The sequence below is a fragment of the Drosophila yakuba genome, chromosome X (assembly GCF_016746365.2).
Source record: "Drosophila yakuba strain Tai18E2 chromosome X, Prin_Dyak_Tai18E2_2.1, whole genome shotgun sequence".
NCBI lineage: Eukaryota > Metazoa > Arthropoda > Insecta > Diptera > Drosophilidae > Drosophila > Drosophila yakuba.
Genome location: NC_052526.2, coordinates 9,811,493 through 9,828,722, shown reverse-complemented (window position 1 = coordinate 9,828,722; position 17,230 = coordinate 9,811,493). Strand labels below are relative to the sequence as shown.

Sequence of the window (17,230 nt, the reverse complement as noted above, 5' to 3'; positions counted from 1 at the left end):
AGTTACAGATAAATATATATGAATATATATCCACTCGTGCAGATATATGTATACTTATCACCCCACCGCCCCCTCTAGTTTGGGCAAAAATTGCGCATACGCCACGTTAAGGGAATATTTGCAACGATTTGTTTGCCATTTTGCTGGCAATCGAGAGAGCCGCAGAGCAGTCTATGAATAGAAACGTAGAATCGCTTGGAATGGTTTGCCACTGGCAGTGGGTGGGAAAACCCATTTTTTGGTGGGGGGGCGGTGTGGCTGCAAAAAGCGAGCATGATGAGCAAATATGCTCGAGTGTGCTGCAGCAGATGCAGATGCAGATGCACTGCATCGTTAGTGGCAAATTCTTTTTGGCCCACTTCAGTCTTCGAAAGCCCGCATCACTCACGTGTTGCAGCTGGATATTCAGCTATCCGCACATGACCAACACACCGCACACAGCACACCGATCCAACCATTGGTCCCAATCAACCACCTGGTCTAGCCCATCCAAGTGGGCGAGGAAGTGGAATTGGTAAATGGGCGCACGCCCATTTCTGGGCGGGATCGGGTTTCAGGGCTTGGGCCGGACGCTAATTGCTGACAACGATTTGCTATTGATTGCATTTTCACGCTGCTTGCGTGCCAAGAGCTCACGGAGCGAAGTCAAAGGACACGCTGTGACAAGGTAACCATATTGATTTTGTGTCGCGCCAAGAATAACCAAGTAGTGCCACGTAATGCAGCTGACTTTCTAGCCCAAAACTTCATCCTAGTTTTGGCACCAAATACTATAATTAAATAACTCACTGTAAAATCTGAAACAAATTTCATGTTTTTATGTTGTAAAATGCATCAACTTCTAGTTATACAAGGATGGTACTATAACAAGTAAATTTCTACAATTATAAATATGAACTTGCTTAATAATAGCTTTCTATGAGTAATTGTTGTTTGAATTATTTTTCTATCTTTGGTCAGTTAACGTTATTTATAAAATTTGAGGATTACTTTGGCATTTTGTACATCATTTCCTGAGTTTTGCTAAGCACGTTTTCTCAAATATCCCTGTTGTTGATATTTATATTTGATTGCCAAAAATATTATAAAATATATAAATACCCTTTTCTATCTTTTAAAAATTATGTAAATATCCCCAAGCTCTTAGGCACTCTTTCAATGGATGAATATCCTGCTGTAAATGCGTTTTTGATGAACAAGTGATAAATTCTGAGTGGGCCAACTTAATCCTTCCACTTGCAAAGTAGCCACACACTTTTCCCGTGTCATTTTCCGCTCGAGTGATAAACGCTTTCCGCTCGCTTGTCAGTCGCCAGCTTAGGAATCACTTCAATTATACTTTCCTCGCCCGCCGGCAGCTAAACGCTCGCTCCGCAGGAGGTCCTGCGACAAATTAGGCATCCACTGTGGGTGGGCTAGGACATGGACATGGATTCGGGCATGGCGATTTGGGGGGAATTCCTGGCCAATTTTTCACACTATGCGGAAGTATTATTTGGGTCACATTTCCTGCTGCTTTTAATTAAAATCTTCTTTCACTGGCGGAAGTACAAATTTCTTGCTGTTACAAAGCGAGCTGTGAAACGCTCCACGGGCGTGGGCCCTGCAGCGAGGGGAGGGGGGGGGTTTGTATTGGCTGGGATCTAAAGAGGGGCTAAGAGGTCCTTGCCAGATAGCGGGGTTGACTGGCTTAGTGACTTGGTCAGAGCTAAGTCGCAACCGAAGGCGTTTGTCGACCCGACAACCCGAACTTTATCCCGACACCGATGGCGACCCGAGTCCACAAGAGTCGCACACAACCTATTGCCCTTCATAATGCGTCAGGGGCGTGGGTCGAAGGGGGTACTTTCCCTTCACTACAAGGGGGCGGTGGTGGTGGTGCAGATGATTTCAGCTGAGATTGAAGATAAAACACATGCGCTCATCACGTTTGCTGTTTGTGCCGTTTCTGTTTGTGCTCTCGTCGTGGTTCTACTGCTGCTGCTGCTGCTGCTGCTGCTGCTGATGCTGCCTCTCGTCCATAGCCACCCCCCTCACCCCCGCACCGCCGCTCTCACAGGACCCCCTCACACACACACGCACACAATCACACACAGGGACACCGCAAGGCCGCACTCACACAGACGCCGACACAAAGCGCCGCACATGGCACTTGGCGCTTCCTTCGTCCCAGCACTGAAATAAAAGTTAATTAGAAATTAAACAAAATTTTCAAAAGGTGTATTTCAAAATTTTCTAAAAGGTCATTTGTTTTAAAGTACCTTAGTTTAGAAAATGGTTAGGAGTGCACAGAAAGAAAGCCTTGAATCATTTATAATACCTATAATTACCTATAACTTTTACCTTTTATAACTTTTTCTTTTACTTTTATATTTTACTGATGATTTTTAAATTCAACAAATTATGTATCATATAAACTATAATCAGTAACAAGTCATGTATAACTTATACATTTAACAGTAGCATATTATCATTTAATTAAGTGCCAAAGTTGTTCTCAGTGTACCATTTCTGTTACTATCTGTGGTGCTGGCTGGTCTGGTGCTGTTCTCGTTGTTCTTGCAGTTCTTGTTGTTTTTGTTATTTTTGTTATTTTTGTTGTTCTTGTTGTTCTTGCTGCGGAGCTGTGGGGTCTTCTGTTGGCTTTGTCCCCGCTGGGAAATGCGCATCGCCCGCGGCAGACAAATATTTTTTTTATCTTTATTCAATTCAATTCCACCAGCGAGCACTTCGGTTTTTCTTTGGCCCGTCCTCGGATATAATTCTACTATTGTCTTAATTGAAAATCCGGACCAGTTTCATCTGGCAAATGGAGCTGGGATGCCTGCAACTTTAATGTATGCAGGTGGGCGGCGTGGAAAGTTCCAAGTTCCAAGTCCCCGCGGAGTTGACATTTCGCCAACCATTTCCATAAAACTATTTTCTGGGAAATGTACTTTAAGCACACATTAATTCAGTTATAGGTGGAAGTTAATTTCATTTGGACCAGGTTGTCGCAAAGTTACTAAATCATTTATCAGTTAATAAACTTAGAGTTACTTTACAAAGCAGTCCCGAATCATATTTTTATATATTTTTCACAAAATTTGGAACAGAAAATGTATTGAAAAAGAATCAATAAAATTAATATATAAATGTTAATATTCAAAGAAGATACTGCTGCTTACACAATAATAATTATCCATTTAAAATCTGCACATTTAAAATGTATAAAAATTGTATCTCATTTCTATTTCATCCGAAAAATCCTTTGCAATAAGTAAGTAATTGGAGAGCACTTTAAATATTCTATTAATATGCATTTTATTAATTGCTAATGGCACTTCATTTAAATCAATTTGCTTCTATAATACGCCTAATGCGTGAATTTGCCAAAAATACCCGAATACTATTGCTCCATTTCCCAACGGGCTGTTTCGCCTAAGGAGCAGTTGTAGTGTCCTTTCGGCTCGCAATTGGGCTCGGCATTCGTTTTTGGCCCGCTTCGGGCTCGACTTGGCTTGGCTTGGCTTGGTTCGGTTCACTTCGTTGGGTTTCGCTTCGCCTGGAGTCCTGTGCCCATGCTGATGCTGATGCTGATGGTGCTGCTCCTCCTGCTGCTCCTGCTGATGCTGGGCTTTCCTCAATGAACATGTGAGTGCGGGGAGCGGAGAGCGGGGGGGTGAGGCAAGGATATGCGGCAGGCGGCGATGCGGAGGCGACAGGGCCGAGTTTTGGGCCTGGCTACAAACATTTTTTTGTAACAGTCGCGCATATCCTTAAGCGAGCAAGCCCCCCTTCCACCCCCTCCCATCACCACTCACCAAAGGACTCTCGGTTCTTAGGGGCATTTGGGGCATTCGGGGCGTCGGGCCTTCGGGGCTTCGTGTCAGCTCGTTTCCGCTCGGCTCTGATAAGCTGTGGTCCTGGCTCAGTCGTCCTTCTGGTGGTCCTGCTCCTGCTCAGTGCCAAACTGTCAATCGTGTAGTGCGGTCATGTGGTGCGGAGCCAGCGTGCGCTCGCCTCCCATCATCATCGCCCTCTGAGTGGTCTTTCAGTCCTCTTCAGTCGAGCCACAGCCACAGCCAAAATTCCACAACCAAAACCGAAACCAACTCGAATCCGAATCCGAATCTGCATTTGATTCTGAATTTAAATCTGAATCCGCAACGAACTTTTTGGCCAGCGGAATCGAAGGATTCCAGCGCCAACACCGCCCTCCAAAAATATTTTTTGTTCTTGTTCCACCAAAATCCATTGCAACATTTAGCCAGCAGCTAAAACAAAGTAAATAAGCGCAAGAAAAATATAATAAGCAAAGTGCTCAAGTGCCAAAAAAAAAAAATAAAATAAGAGGAAAATACAAAAGAATAAACCGGAACCCTTCCAGCTAAGCTGAAGAAAATAAATAATAATTTAAATGTGCCTGCGCCAAAATAAAAAGAAAAATGCAAAGAGGGATAAATATGCTACGTGCAGTTGTTAATTTTTTTGAGATTTTTTGTTCTTGTGCGGTTTGAACACGAGTGCGAACAGAACAACCACAACAACAACACATACATATATAAATATATATATAATATATATAAAATATCCAACAATAATAACAACAGCATCGACAACAACTACAACTACAACAACCACAACAAAAGGATGAAGGACTGCTGCAAATGTGCGTGAAATGTGACCAAAAACAGCAGGATATGTAACTAAACCAAAATTGTATATATGTTTGCAAGGTTTTCAAATTTATACCAGCGTATTTTCCATTCTGTTTTCTATGTTTTTTATGCTTTCTATTCCATTTGCCATGTGTGAAACCATTCAGTCCTCGGTTGTAATCCAATTTGTGTGCCAAAGTCGAGTCAACTTTTCCATGTGTGTGCGAGTGTGTTTCTGTGCCAATTAGTTGACAGATTACGCAAAACTAATGCCAACATTTAATTGCCAGTGCTTCCTTGGCCGCATTTTAGCATTTTTATTCATATTATTTATATAACACCGATATTCCGGCACCCAATCTTCGCCAGAAACGCCAGAGAACAACCCAACATCCCAATTCATCTAATGAAGTTGTGTGGCGGTGGCGACCAAGCGGGCGGGTGGGCAAAAAAATTACTCAATCGTTTTTGGTGTGTGTGCGCCGATGGTGTGCTAGTGTGTGTGTGTGTGTGTGTGAGCTAGTGTCCCTGTCTGTGTGACAGTAGTCCTTGTAGTCCTTGTGCCACCCTCGATTTAGGCCTTTTTGGCACTGCCGCCTCTTGTCTGCGCCTTGTTATTTTTACAGCTCCTTGAGCCACTGACCAAATTTTCCTTTCCTTTCCTCTCCTTTTTTTTTCTTCGGCTGTAATTTCTTTTTTTTTTTTGGGGTGGGGGTGCAATTTTGGGGGGTGTGGTTCGGCTTGGTCCTCAAAACTCTATTAGCTCCATTATTAATAAAGTTTTCCCTTTTCTGCCCGGGCTTTAGCTCCATCTCCATCTCCTAATGATATTTTCTTGTATGGGCATTTCAAAGTCGAGAATTTGCTGCCGAAGGGGTCTGGGAATTTTGATGAGGGGTTGGCTTGAAAATTGAGTGATTATGGGTGTTGTGCCGGAATGCGGGCAATAATTTTGCGTATTTCTCTGTCCCTCATGTGTGTGTGCGCCTTTGTTGTGTTTGGAAAATCATCAAGTTTTTTGCCAAACAGCTTTTCCCTTTCGAGTTGCGGGATTACGGTTGAAAAATATGTATATACTCGAAAAGCTATGATTTTTAGTTTATTTTCATTGAATTTATGTAAAGTTTGGTTTTAGAAATAGGCAAATCGCCAGGCAAAATGCAGTTGCTGGTTTTAAAAGCTATTTCCGAAATTATTCTTAATAACCACCATTTCATTAAATTCATTGTTATTGACTATTAAATTGAAAGCATGAAATATTTAATTATTGTATAAACGGTATTTAACGGTTCTTAAATAAACGAATTCTTGTTGGCAATTATCACACCTTTAGAACTAATTAGTCAGCGGCAATGAATAGTTATTGGTTTTCAATTGACATTCTGTGTATGTAACTCAGTTTTTAATTTCTGGTAATTGGTGTTTGGGGTCCAAAATGCAATTCAATGCCTATTCTCGACCATTTTCGTGTGCATTTGCTCATATTTGTGGCACTAATGATGCGGTAGACACTCTATACTTCTTGGAACCTTTAATTAGCGATTTGAAGCGATAGATAATTCCAATTCACCATAGATGTCAAGTTTACAATGCAATGGTATGCGGTTGAAGCCCGATGGTTGCATTTTAATCAATTTGATATACGAATCCGGTTTTAATTTAATTACCACATCGCTGTACGTTTCGGCGTTGCAAAATGACCGGAATGAAAAGTGCGCTTTGTTGCAAGCAACATTTTGCCATTTGTCGCTCGTCGAATATAAATTTGCCTGTCTCAGCAGCACACACTTCCCAGTGGCTGCGGCACACACAGTGATGGTCAAAATAGTAGGAGCAACATATACTTGATAAAGAAATATTTTGTTATTAGTTATTATTATTTAAGCTCGTTTAATAGGTTTGCCAATAATAGAACTAAATGTTTTTAGACTTGTATAAATATTTTCAAAATCAACAAATCTCTTCACTAAATTGTTGGCATAGAATCCATTTTAAAGTTAGTTTGAGAAGTACCTGAAGACATAAATCAATGTAAATTTGTATATACTTTCCAACTGATAAATCACTTTTATACACGAAAATACATTTAACAAAGGTAATTTTTTTGCTAACTAATGCATTTTACGAAAGTATATTTCGTATTTTGTATAAGTTGCAAAGTTAACTTATTTCACAGCTATAAGCTGAAGCACGAAACAGTATTTCTGTTTTCATAGCTCACTTTTCCAGTAGTCACTATCGCATTGACCAGCGCTTTACGCATTCGACGGACGTGGGGAATCCCCATTGACGGCACTGTCTCACTGACGTTACCCATACGCCGTGTATGCCCGTCCGCCTGAAAATGTTGGCTTGCTTGTTTGTTTGCTCGCCGCTGGTCGTTTTGTGACTTTGATGGCCGGATAGCTGGATATCTGGCTGGCTGTATGGCTGGATGGCTGGATGGACAGAGGGCTTGGCTTTTTCGAGGATTCGAGGAGGTTTTTTGCCCAGATTGGCAGCTGATTTTGCTGTTGATGCTATTTTCGCTCGGAGCTGTGAATGAATGTCATAATCGATAATTTAATGTGCAAAGTGGCCGCTTTTATTTTTGGTCCTGTGTGTGCTTATACTCTTCATTTTTTTGTATTTCTGTTTCCCTAGCCAACTTTATTTATATTTTTCGCCACTTTCTTTTCTCTTTCGACTGGTCGAGCCATAAACGTGTTTAATTAATGGCAATGACACAAGCACTTGCACACACACACACACACACACACACACTCATAATCCTGGCAGATTAGGGATAAGAAAGAGAGGAAAAAAAGAGTGACTGGATAAAGAGGAGGGGGGTAGAGAACGAGAGAATAAAATGACACTCGGCCAGTCACATTCGAAATGTGTTCACAAAATAAACACTGAAGAAGAAGCGGCAAAAGTAAGACACACACACACATTCGAATTCGCAGGATGCTTGAGAAGATGAAGAAGAAGTAGAAGAATAAGAATAAGAGAAAGCAGGGAGAGAAAGCGCGGAGAAAGCGACACAGTGAGAGCGAGAAAGCGCAAAAGAAAAATGCCAAAGATGCCGACTGTAAGAAAGGACAATGGCAAGCAGACGACATCTTTGCTAGTAAGTGTGAATGTATCTGTGTAAAGGACTCTCTCCCTGCCTTCACATGTGTGTGTGTGTGTGGGTGTGTGTGTGTGACAGCAATAATAATAAAACCCTAGAAGACCATGTGTGCGCGTCTCTTGGTCTCTCTTTATGCGAAATGCCAAAAGGAAATGCCAAGAAATGAAGTGCTTCTCCCCCACACAAGCAAAGAACTCGTACACGCACAGCATTCACGCTGTATCTGTGTGCGTGCCAGTGTGTTTACGTGTGTGTGTGTGTATGTGTGTATGTGTGTGTGAGTGAGTCCTACAATTACATAATATGGTACGCGCATAAGACGAAAAGTATTGTTAAAGCCCTTTTTGATTTCATCGTGCATTCGCAGCTGGCATGAAAAACTATGCCATGCCGGGCGGAGATTTCCCTCTTTATTGATTGAATGGCACTCGCCCGAAAGGGGGGCAGGGAAAGGGGGCGTGGTGGGTGGAGAGAGCGAGAGCTGGAAGGGTTCCGGGTGTGTGGGTGGCATTTCCGGCTTGTGCCCCAAAGTGAAAGTGAACTGAATTTTAGCTCAGCTCCTTAACACGTCCTTACTTTGTTCGTACGCTCAACTTAAATGCATTTGTACACAGGGAGAAATGCCTCGTGCTTGCCTCGCATTTTTGTATATTCTTTTAACTTAGTAAGATATTTTTCTTCTATCCTCACTCTATATATTTAAATACAGCGTTTGTAATGTTTTGACTTTAAAAGTAGCAATTTATAATTTTGTACTTTGATGTGTGCTAAAAATATTATTTTATAAAAAGAGACTTTTACATTATTACAAGAATATTTTAAAAATGTTTGATTGTATTGTTCGCCGGCAGCAACACAAAATAAAATAACTCAAGACTATCAATTTTTCTCCTTTTGCCTGTCCATGTGTGTGAGTGTGTTTGTGTGTGTGTGTGTTTGCCCTACTGCCCTAATGAAATTACAGAGTCCAACGATGAGCTGCCAACGCAGAGAATGCACTCAGGGCACACCAATACATACTTATGTATATATATATATATATGTATACACCCAAGGAGCGACTGCATTGCTGCATTGTATCCCTGTCACTCACACACACCCATAAACACACACGCCCATAAACACACACTCGCACACAGAACTCACCGACACCGATAGTGTGTGCTTTTTCATAAATTGCATTTAGTTGGCCAAGTTTTTTGTTACTTTTCAGTTGATTTGATTTTATGGTCTGCCAGGATCTGTGTCCTCGTGCGAACGAGTCTGGTGTGCGGACTCCGGACTCCGGACTCCGTAGTCCAGAGCTCCGGAGCTCCAGAGCGCCGGACAAATGTGTCCGTAATGGATGCCAAGTTGAAAAAGGTTTTTATAGAGATTATTTATAAATGTTATTACGCTGCTGAGAATGTAAAAGAGCCCGCCGGGGATGTGTGAAAAAGGGACGAGATTTGATCGTTTTCGAAAAGAGTTGGGCATTGCATGTTTTTACAATGCGCTTTTGTGCGAATAATGGCCAAGTTGATGGGGGGGGGGAAATAGAAAACGTACTAATCGCTAAGAGAGATAAATGGGCTTAAATAAATTCTGTGGAAACCAAATGTGCAAGTGCAGAAAGAACATCTCATGTTGAATTTTGCATTTGTTTTCATTTGATTCTATTGTTATGAAATCTTTGAATTATCTTTCATATATAATATCCAAATATGATAGTGGCTTAAGCATTTCGGTTTAAATTTTCACAAAAATCGTTGACTATCTTATTTTGCGCAATATCTGCTCCATATCAAACCTTTAACAAGCGCCTTCCATCCCCCAAAAATCGCCCACTTAAGCTTTGGCTCCACTTCTTACACCCATTTACTTGAATTTTACCTTCCCCAATTCATTTTTTTTTCTTTGCTGGCTTGGGGGTCTGTTTACCTTAACTTTCGATTACCCGTGAAGCCAAATACCGAGAACCATAAAAATCGTTGTTACCTTCGTTAAGCAGGAAGGCAGGCGTCTTCATTTGGTCCTCCTCTTGCTGCTTTGGTCCTTTGCTTCTTTGGTCCTTTGGATCCTTCTGGCTGTCGGGGGTGACTTGGTGATTGGGTGATTGGGTGACTGGGTGGACTGACTTCTGGCCAGCATTTCCGCATTTCCGCATTCCGTGAGCTGTCCTCACAAAGAGCGGCAACTAACTCATTTGCCAGCCGGCTTTATCGCCGCATCTTGGCAACTGCGTGGTACGTGCCTATTAGCCGGAACGTGTTCCATTCGAAGGCGGCTTTTGCCGTGTAACAGACACTCCTTACCATTAATTTCCATTTTGATTGGGTTCGCCACACATACTCATCCCCTTGGATCTCTGCCTTTTTATTAGTTTTTTGTTTCATCTCCGACGGCGAATCAATCAAACATAATTTACTTCGCTATGCAAAACGGAATCTTGATGGTTCCTCCAGCTTACTTCGTTTTATTTTGCTCTGCACCACTTTTTATTTAATTATGCTGCCGCCGAGAAATTGATTGTATGCCTCAGTTGGCCGAGCTGCAATCAATCACGGGACTCGTCTTAAAAGGGTTACAGACCCTGGCCCAAAACATTTCCGTCTCGGGTCGAAGGCTATAATAAGATCACCCATTCCACCCGAGTTTCCTTGTCTGAAGCTGGCAGCAATATACATATAGTATATATTTTTTTGACATTGTAAGATGGTGCTTTGCTAATTTATTGAAAAGCTGATATTCCATTCGGTCTAAAAGGCACTTCTATGCATTTATAATGCTTTTAGCAAGCTTCTTTCAATTCAAATAGAAATTTTAATAAAATAATGCTTATACTATATCCCTTTAGCTTCCAGTCCCAGTTTGCTTTGAAATGTTGGCGAAAAAACTTGAAAATACGGCAGGCATAATTTGGTAGGCATCCATCAATTAGCTTCCGATGAAATATCATCTTTTCGCATATGTGTACCCAAAATGTGGGTACACCACTCATTTCGCCTCAGCTGGGGGACTCCCCTCCACTCGAAGGGCAGCCAAATGACTGGAAGAAGCCCCTGTAAATGCACACCAGGGACCTTTTTGGGGGGGTGGGGATGGATTCCCCCATGGAAGAGGCACACATGCGAACACCACCCACCCAAAACCCACTTTGTTTTTCTTTTTTTTTTTTTTGGATGGGCTGGGTGTTTGCATGGCCTTTGCGTGTGTGCGGACATGAGGCATGTCAAATAGTTGTCAATTATTTTTATTACAATTTCCTCTTTTGTGTTTGCGCCTCGACTTGACTTGAGATGGCTTGTTCTCAGCCATGTTCCCCCTCCAATTGCTCCTCCATTTCCATCCAGTCACCTTTGGCCGTACTTCGTCACGCCCCTGCACTGTTCTTTTATTTTACAAAAAATATTAAAAAAAAAAAAATGGAAGAAAGAGCAAAACGAAAAGGGAACACATGTAAGCTTGTCTGTAGGCTGCTTGTACACCGAAAAAATCAGCCTGAAAATAATGATCGATGGGCTCGAAACTCATCTCATAAGCGCAAGATGCGCTGTTTTCATGGACATGGAACTGCAATCGAAATGGCAGAGAAAAATAAATAACTACGTTAACTTATCACATACAATTTTAAAACAATATCTGCTCATTAACCTACTAATAAAGGTCTTTACCATAAGGAAAGACATAATTCTCAGTTCCCATAAACTGAAATGTGCTTCCACCTTCTGCAGTCTCATTTTCTGCCAGTGCACGAGTGTTCGAGTGTATGCATGCGTGTGTGCTTACGACATGTGTATGTGTTGTCGTGTCAGTGTGTTTAGCCTTTTTTAACGCATTTATTATTTCGACGAGCGTCTTTTGTTGATTGCCAGTGAGGACGGTGCGCGGCAATTCGCCTTTCATTCAACGCATTTCGTCCTTCGTCCTTCGACGAAGCTGGGGTTCAAGTGTAGGCTTAATTGGCATTCATTTGCCTTTCGCTGGGCTATGCTTTATGTGTGGGTGGTTCTGCTCACTGGGTGTGTATGTGTGCGAGTGTGTGTGAGTGTGTGTGCGCGTATATTTTATAATTTTTCCATTTCTCTCCTCGCTCATTGCATACACATTTCAGCATCCTGCTGCGGCACTTTGCCATCTCTGTTGCTTTTTACGCTTTCATGCGCATTGTGCTCACTTTTCCTGTCATTCGCGTAATTGTGTGAGTGTGATTGCGTGTCCGTGTCCATGTGCGTGTGCGTGTACGGCTGTGTGTGTGTGCGTGCGCCATTTGATGGAAACAAGCTCAGCCAGCTGAGTCCTTCTTGTTTCTTGTTGAGCTGGTTACTGTTAGTCTCTCGCTGCACCAGGAAAAATGAACATTTTATGTGACAATTGAGCATTTTTTATATATCCACTTATTACTAATTGCGGTAGCTAACACTGAAATACTATTGTTTACCATGAACTAAACTTTTCGGGAGGTGTAAAATGGATGGCTGATGCCATGGAGGGTAAACTTTTTATTTCTCCAAGTGTTGTGTCACCAGCCTTAACAACAAATTCAAATCCAGCGGAAGTAATTTGACGCACATGCGGGGGTCCTGACTGACTGACTGACTAACTGTGACCTGGCCTCGCCCACCGTTCATTCTACGCCCCCCGACTGCTTACCGTTCATCATTTGAATTTGGATTGACACGCGGAGGAGGAGGAGGAGGAGGAGGAGGAGAAGAAGGACAAATTGGTCCTGCGAACGAGTTGATGCCAATTATGTGTGTGCGTGCCGCTCTCTGTGGGTGCGAAAGGATGTTCCTTCCACACACACACACACACACACACACAGTTCATCGCGAACTCAGATTTTATTTGCCTCGCTTAAATATTTAAGCTAATTAGCTAACACTTCACGGCCAGACAAAAGTTGATTGATGCGAGGCGTTAAATAATTATGCTGCTTATGCTTTTCGCGCCCCTCACCCCTCACCCTTCCCCCCTTCCCTTTTTCGACTTAACGCTGCAATTAAGTGCAAAGACATTAGAACGGGGCCAATCCAATTCGAAGTGTACGTCGGTGTGAATGAAAGTGAAACTGAAGTGAAAATGAACCCAAAATGAACTGAGAGTGTAAAGAAATATGGCGGACAGGAAATGGGTACACGTGTGTGTGTGTGTGAGTTAGTTGAAAGTGACGGACGGATGTTGGGATGCCATTGTGCGTTGAATTGGATTATTATTATACTCAATGAAAAGACGGCAATCGAATCAGTAGCTGTCAATAACTTATTTATGCGATTGTTTTGTTAGCACCAAAATACCGGCGAAAAATCAATTGCCTTTAAAATACATACATTTTGTTTTTTTTTTGTTTGGCTAAAGATAGACGAACCATTTCTGGCATGCATATTTTATGGGCTACGTTTTCTATTTTTCTTTTTTTTTGTAAACGTCCTTGGTGTTTGCATATTTCCCCCACAATTCGTTAGGTTTTCATTCTTTTTGGCATTTCGAACATGGCTGTAGAATATTTAATATAGCTGTTAAATAAATGAAATCCGTTTTTATGGGCTTTTGGCAATCGCTTTTATTAAATTCAAAGGATTTTAATTGTATTTTATGTGTTGATAGCACACTTTCATTTTGATTAATGCAATCTGATACGCAGACTAAACGATTTCATAAAAGCCAACTTTAAGCCAACTTTGTTAAGTTGCAAAGTAAGCTTAAAATAGAAGCCTTCGCAATTCGCCACTTTGTTATGACTTCCCCAATAAAAAGAAGAGATTTTAAGCAAAAGTAGCTATATTTCGAATATTTTATATTTACCCAATTTATGCACAGCTATATATTAGTCCTGTACAATTTCTCTATATAATTGGCTAAGTAATAATATTTGAATAATGCTTTGAAGCTTAACGAAACCGACTGCAATTCCCTTTCGCAATTTATCGTTATCGAAGCGAAATGTCCATTGGGAATGTTTTATTATGCCGGCCTGTGCATTGTTAAGCCGATTCAGGCTAATCCACGCCGCCCCACTTTTATGCCAGCTTTTGCCACCAAATTGCATTAAGTCGGCGGCGAACACGCGGCGTATGCGTAATGCGGCGCTTGGATGCGATTGAGCAAAATTAAACGCCCGCCACCAACTGGCAGCCACCAACAGCATGGCCATTAATTTCCATTGCCGCTGCCATTAAAACGTTTTTCAATTTTTCAAACTCGCGGCTGAAAAGGTGGCCAAGGAACAGAAAAAGCAGTGGCAGCCAAGGCAGGAGCGACAGAAAAGTTTCGACATTGAAATATTGTTGAGCCAGGCAGTCAGGCAGGCAGGCAGCAGGTCCTTGGTCCTTGTTCCTCGGTCCTTGCCAGTCGACAAGCCAGCGCACATTTGGAGCAAGGCCTGTGGGCGCAGGCCCTTAAATCAGCACCACCCACTCGCCGACGACGCCGATCGGTAATTGCACCGATTGCCACTATTGCCTATGGAACGATTTCAGCTGCAAGCGGCGTTAAATCGATCCCATTCATTCCACATTCGATAGCGAACTTCTGGGCAATGGGTTTAGCAGCTCCGGCTTTCTGATTGAACTAATTAATCACTTGCACTTGCAACTGAAAGTCTTAGGTTGCCTCCTTCAGAGGCGATTTTATAAATCCATATTTACATAATATGCAATCATAATAAGTAACTACCAAAACAAAAACGTGAGATTTGCTTAAAACCAAAACGGTTGATATTATGCATAACTTGCAGTGGAAATTATATAATTGCATAACCGTGTTAAGTACCAACTTTGTGAAGATGAAACGCCATTTCGGCGAAATGCTTACGACCGTCTTTTCTACATCCTAGTTGCTCATATATATTACGTATACGTCCAGTCGTTGAGTTGGTTTTTGTTAAGACAGACAAATGAATTCCATGAACTCGTTATAGGCCCAGGAAATTTAAAGGACACAAAATACAGTTCGTGCGAAATTTATGCCTGGCAATTTGGGTGGCCAGAATGTTGATACGCATACGCCTAGTGGGTCGCATAGTAATTTCGTAGAAGAAAGCGCCGCATTACGTATACGCCTGGTGGAGCAATTCGAATGCTAACTAGCTCAGCATCCGCATCCGCATCCGCGTCCGCATTCACAAAAGCAGGTGGCCCAGAACCGAGAATAAAGCAAACTCCGGGGTGTCGATGATTACGTAAGCCAGAGTGGAGCACTAAAAGTGCCATCGCATCCTAGACGGCCACATGCGACGAGCCAGGATTCAGTACTCAGAACGCAGGATTCAGAACTCAGGAGTAAGCAGGAGTCGCAAGCCGCAAAAATCGAGTGCCAAAGTGCATTAAAAATTCAACGTCTCTGCGAATGATTTTTCACTTTGCCTTGGAGGAGCTGGCGGAGATGATAATGCCTGGTGATTGCGTTCATTGCATCATGTTTCATGCAGGAGGATCCCGGATCCGTGATGTGTGCCCTCATTTCCCCAGAGTTCACTTTATTCACTCCGTCTCTCGCATTTTCTCCTTGTGTGTGTGCTTGTGTGTGTGTGTGCGTTTGTGTGCGTGTGTCTTTGTGTGGCTTAATAATTTTATTGCTTTTGGTTATGGGTTTATGTATATGCCCGGCTTGGAGGCAAAAGAGGATGAGCTTGTCGTCTACCTCTGTCGTAATTGCGTTATTCCTTTCACAGGGAAAACAGAAAACAGTTTTCTTTTAATTGAATTTCACGCAGCTTCTCTCGCTTCCACTCATCCGGCTTATTTGCATATATAGTCTCCAAAGGGTTTCCTTTATATCGCCTTGGTTGTCTGGTTGGGTAATATAAATCACCAGCAGGCAATCCCCGATTCGAATTCAAGACAAACAGGAAGACATGAAGTCCTTTGCCGACTTCGCCTGATATATGACCTTTATTATTGCGAGTGTGTGTGTGTGTGTGTGTGTGTGTGTGGCTGAATGGCAAGGGTTTTTGGTTTTTAGGTTTTCTGGCCGGGCGATAAATAAATCGGTTTAAGAGGTGCCACATCTACCAGCGAATTTATTACGCTGCCGGCTTACGCGGCGTATGAGCAATTCCCCCGTGGCACCCGCCGTGGCAATTGATACAAAATCACAGAGGCACAAATTGCTCCATCTCGAGAGTGAAACGGCTGGATCCGACTGGAATGGCAATGAAGGATGCGGGATGAGGGCGGCTCCTTCGCTGGCGTTGACTGAGTGTCATGTTTATGCATGAGGCAATCCACGTAACGAGCTGCCTGAAAGCCTAAACGCATAACCAAAGTCCCACCTCATGCAGCCTGATTATCGAGGGTATCCTCGATGCGACGGCAGATGATATTTCTGAAGAACTTGTATGGTTATTATTATTATTATTATTGATTTACTATAGTTCATCCACTTGGAGATGTTTCCATATTTATTATTTGTGATTTCATTAGATTATCTGTTCCATTGTCTCCAAATATTTGTTAATTTTCATCGCTATTTGATTAAATTTTCATTTTCCAACTCACAGTCTCTCTTTATTTTGTTTGGCACACAATGGCTGACAAAAATTATAAATTGGCCATTAGTTCTGCATTCTGGCTGGCAAATCCTGCATTATTATTCACAACTCAAACATTTACTGTGCGCATAAAAAGGCACATCGTCCATTATTAGCTCGACCATAAAAAATGCGTATCGTTCTGGACTTAAATATATATTTTATCTGTCTATCCTCCTGCCGCATGTTGCACAAAAAAACGAGGCGTGCGAAAATATAAATTTTCAATGGCTATTATTGGTCACTTTTTAGCAGTCGAAATAATGTTGATTTTGGACTTAGTGGGCATTATGTTTTGTACCATCTGTGTGCTTACTGCTTACTGTTACCATAAATCGCATTAAATATCTATATATATATATGTGCTGCATTTTGTTATGGGTGTTGGACAAACACACAATCGATATTAATCATATTATCAGGTGGGTAGCACATAGTCGTCACCCGATGGGCAACACATTGTGCCCCAGAGGCCGAGATGATGACGATTTGGTATTGAAGGGCTCATCCATGGCGATGCTCTTTCATGCAAATCTGGCCTCATCCTAATTTATGCTGCGGCTCAGTTTACAAAATTTACATGGAAAGGCGTGTTCCGGGGGGGCGGAGAAGCAGCAGCTGCTTGACCTACTCCAAATCCCAATCCCAAGGATTCCCCACGGATTCACTTAAGTCCGTCTATATGCATGGCAATGGCAACATTTGGCTTTGGCCAGCACAAAACTTCATATTCATAACATACACGGCCGATGTTTTTGGTCTTCCGCTTTTGCTGTTTTCTCCTTGTTGCGGTCTTAAGACAGAAGTAAAGTCCTGGTGCAAAAAAAAAAGAAAAGAAAAAGGACAACGGACGAGCCTGGTGGACAGCAGCTTGGCTACTTAGTGGCCAAACATTTGACATAATCGTTGATAAGGGATTGCTTAGCAAAAAAAAAACGTAAAGAAAACTGCGAAAAGGACCACGCA

At 42.1% G+C, this 17,230-nt stretch overlaps 1 protein-coding gene across 9 annotated transcripts in view; it reads left to right on the top strand.

Annotated features, from left to right (window-relative positions):
• Window positions 1-3,931: 3,931 nt before the first annotated feature.
• The window catches only part of LOC6524820 (merozoite surface antigen 2, allelic form 4), a 47,353-nt gene continuing 34,054 nt past the window's right edge, over window positions 3,932-17,230 (top strand). For 7 of the 9 annotated variants that reach the window (XM_039370217.1, XM_002100626.3, XM_039370216.1 and 4 more), the window contains exon 1: window positions 3,933-4,651. The gene's annotated coding sequence lies outside the window, so the exon portion shown is untranslated. Of the gene's footprint in view, window positions 4,685-17,230 lie in introns of all 9 variants that reach the window. The other 2 variants (XM_039370220.2, XM_039370211.1) reach the window with 2 other exon arrangements.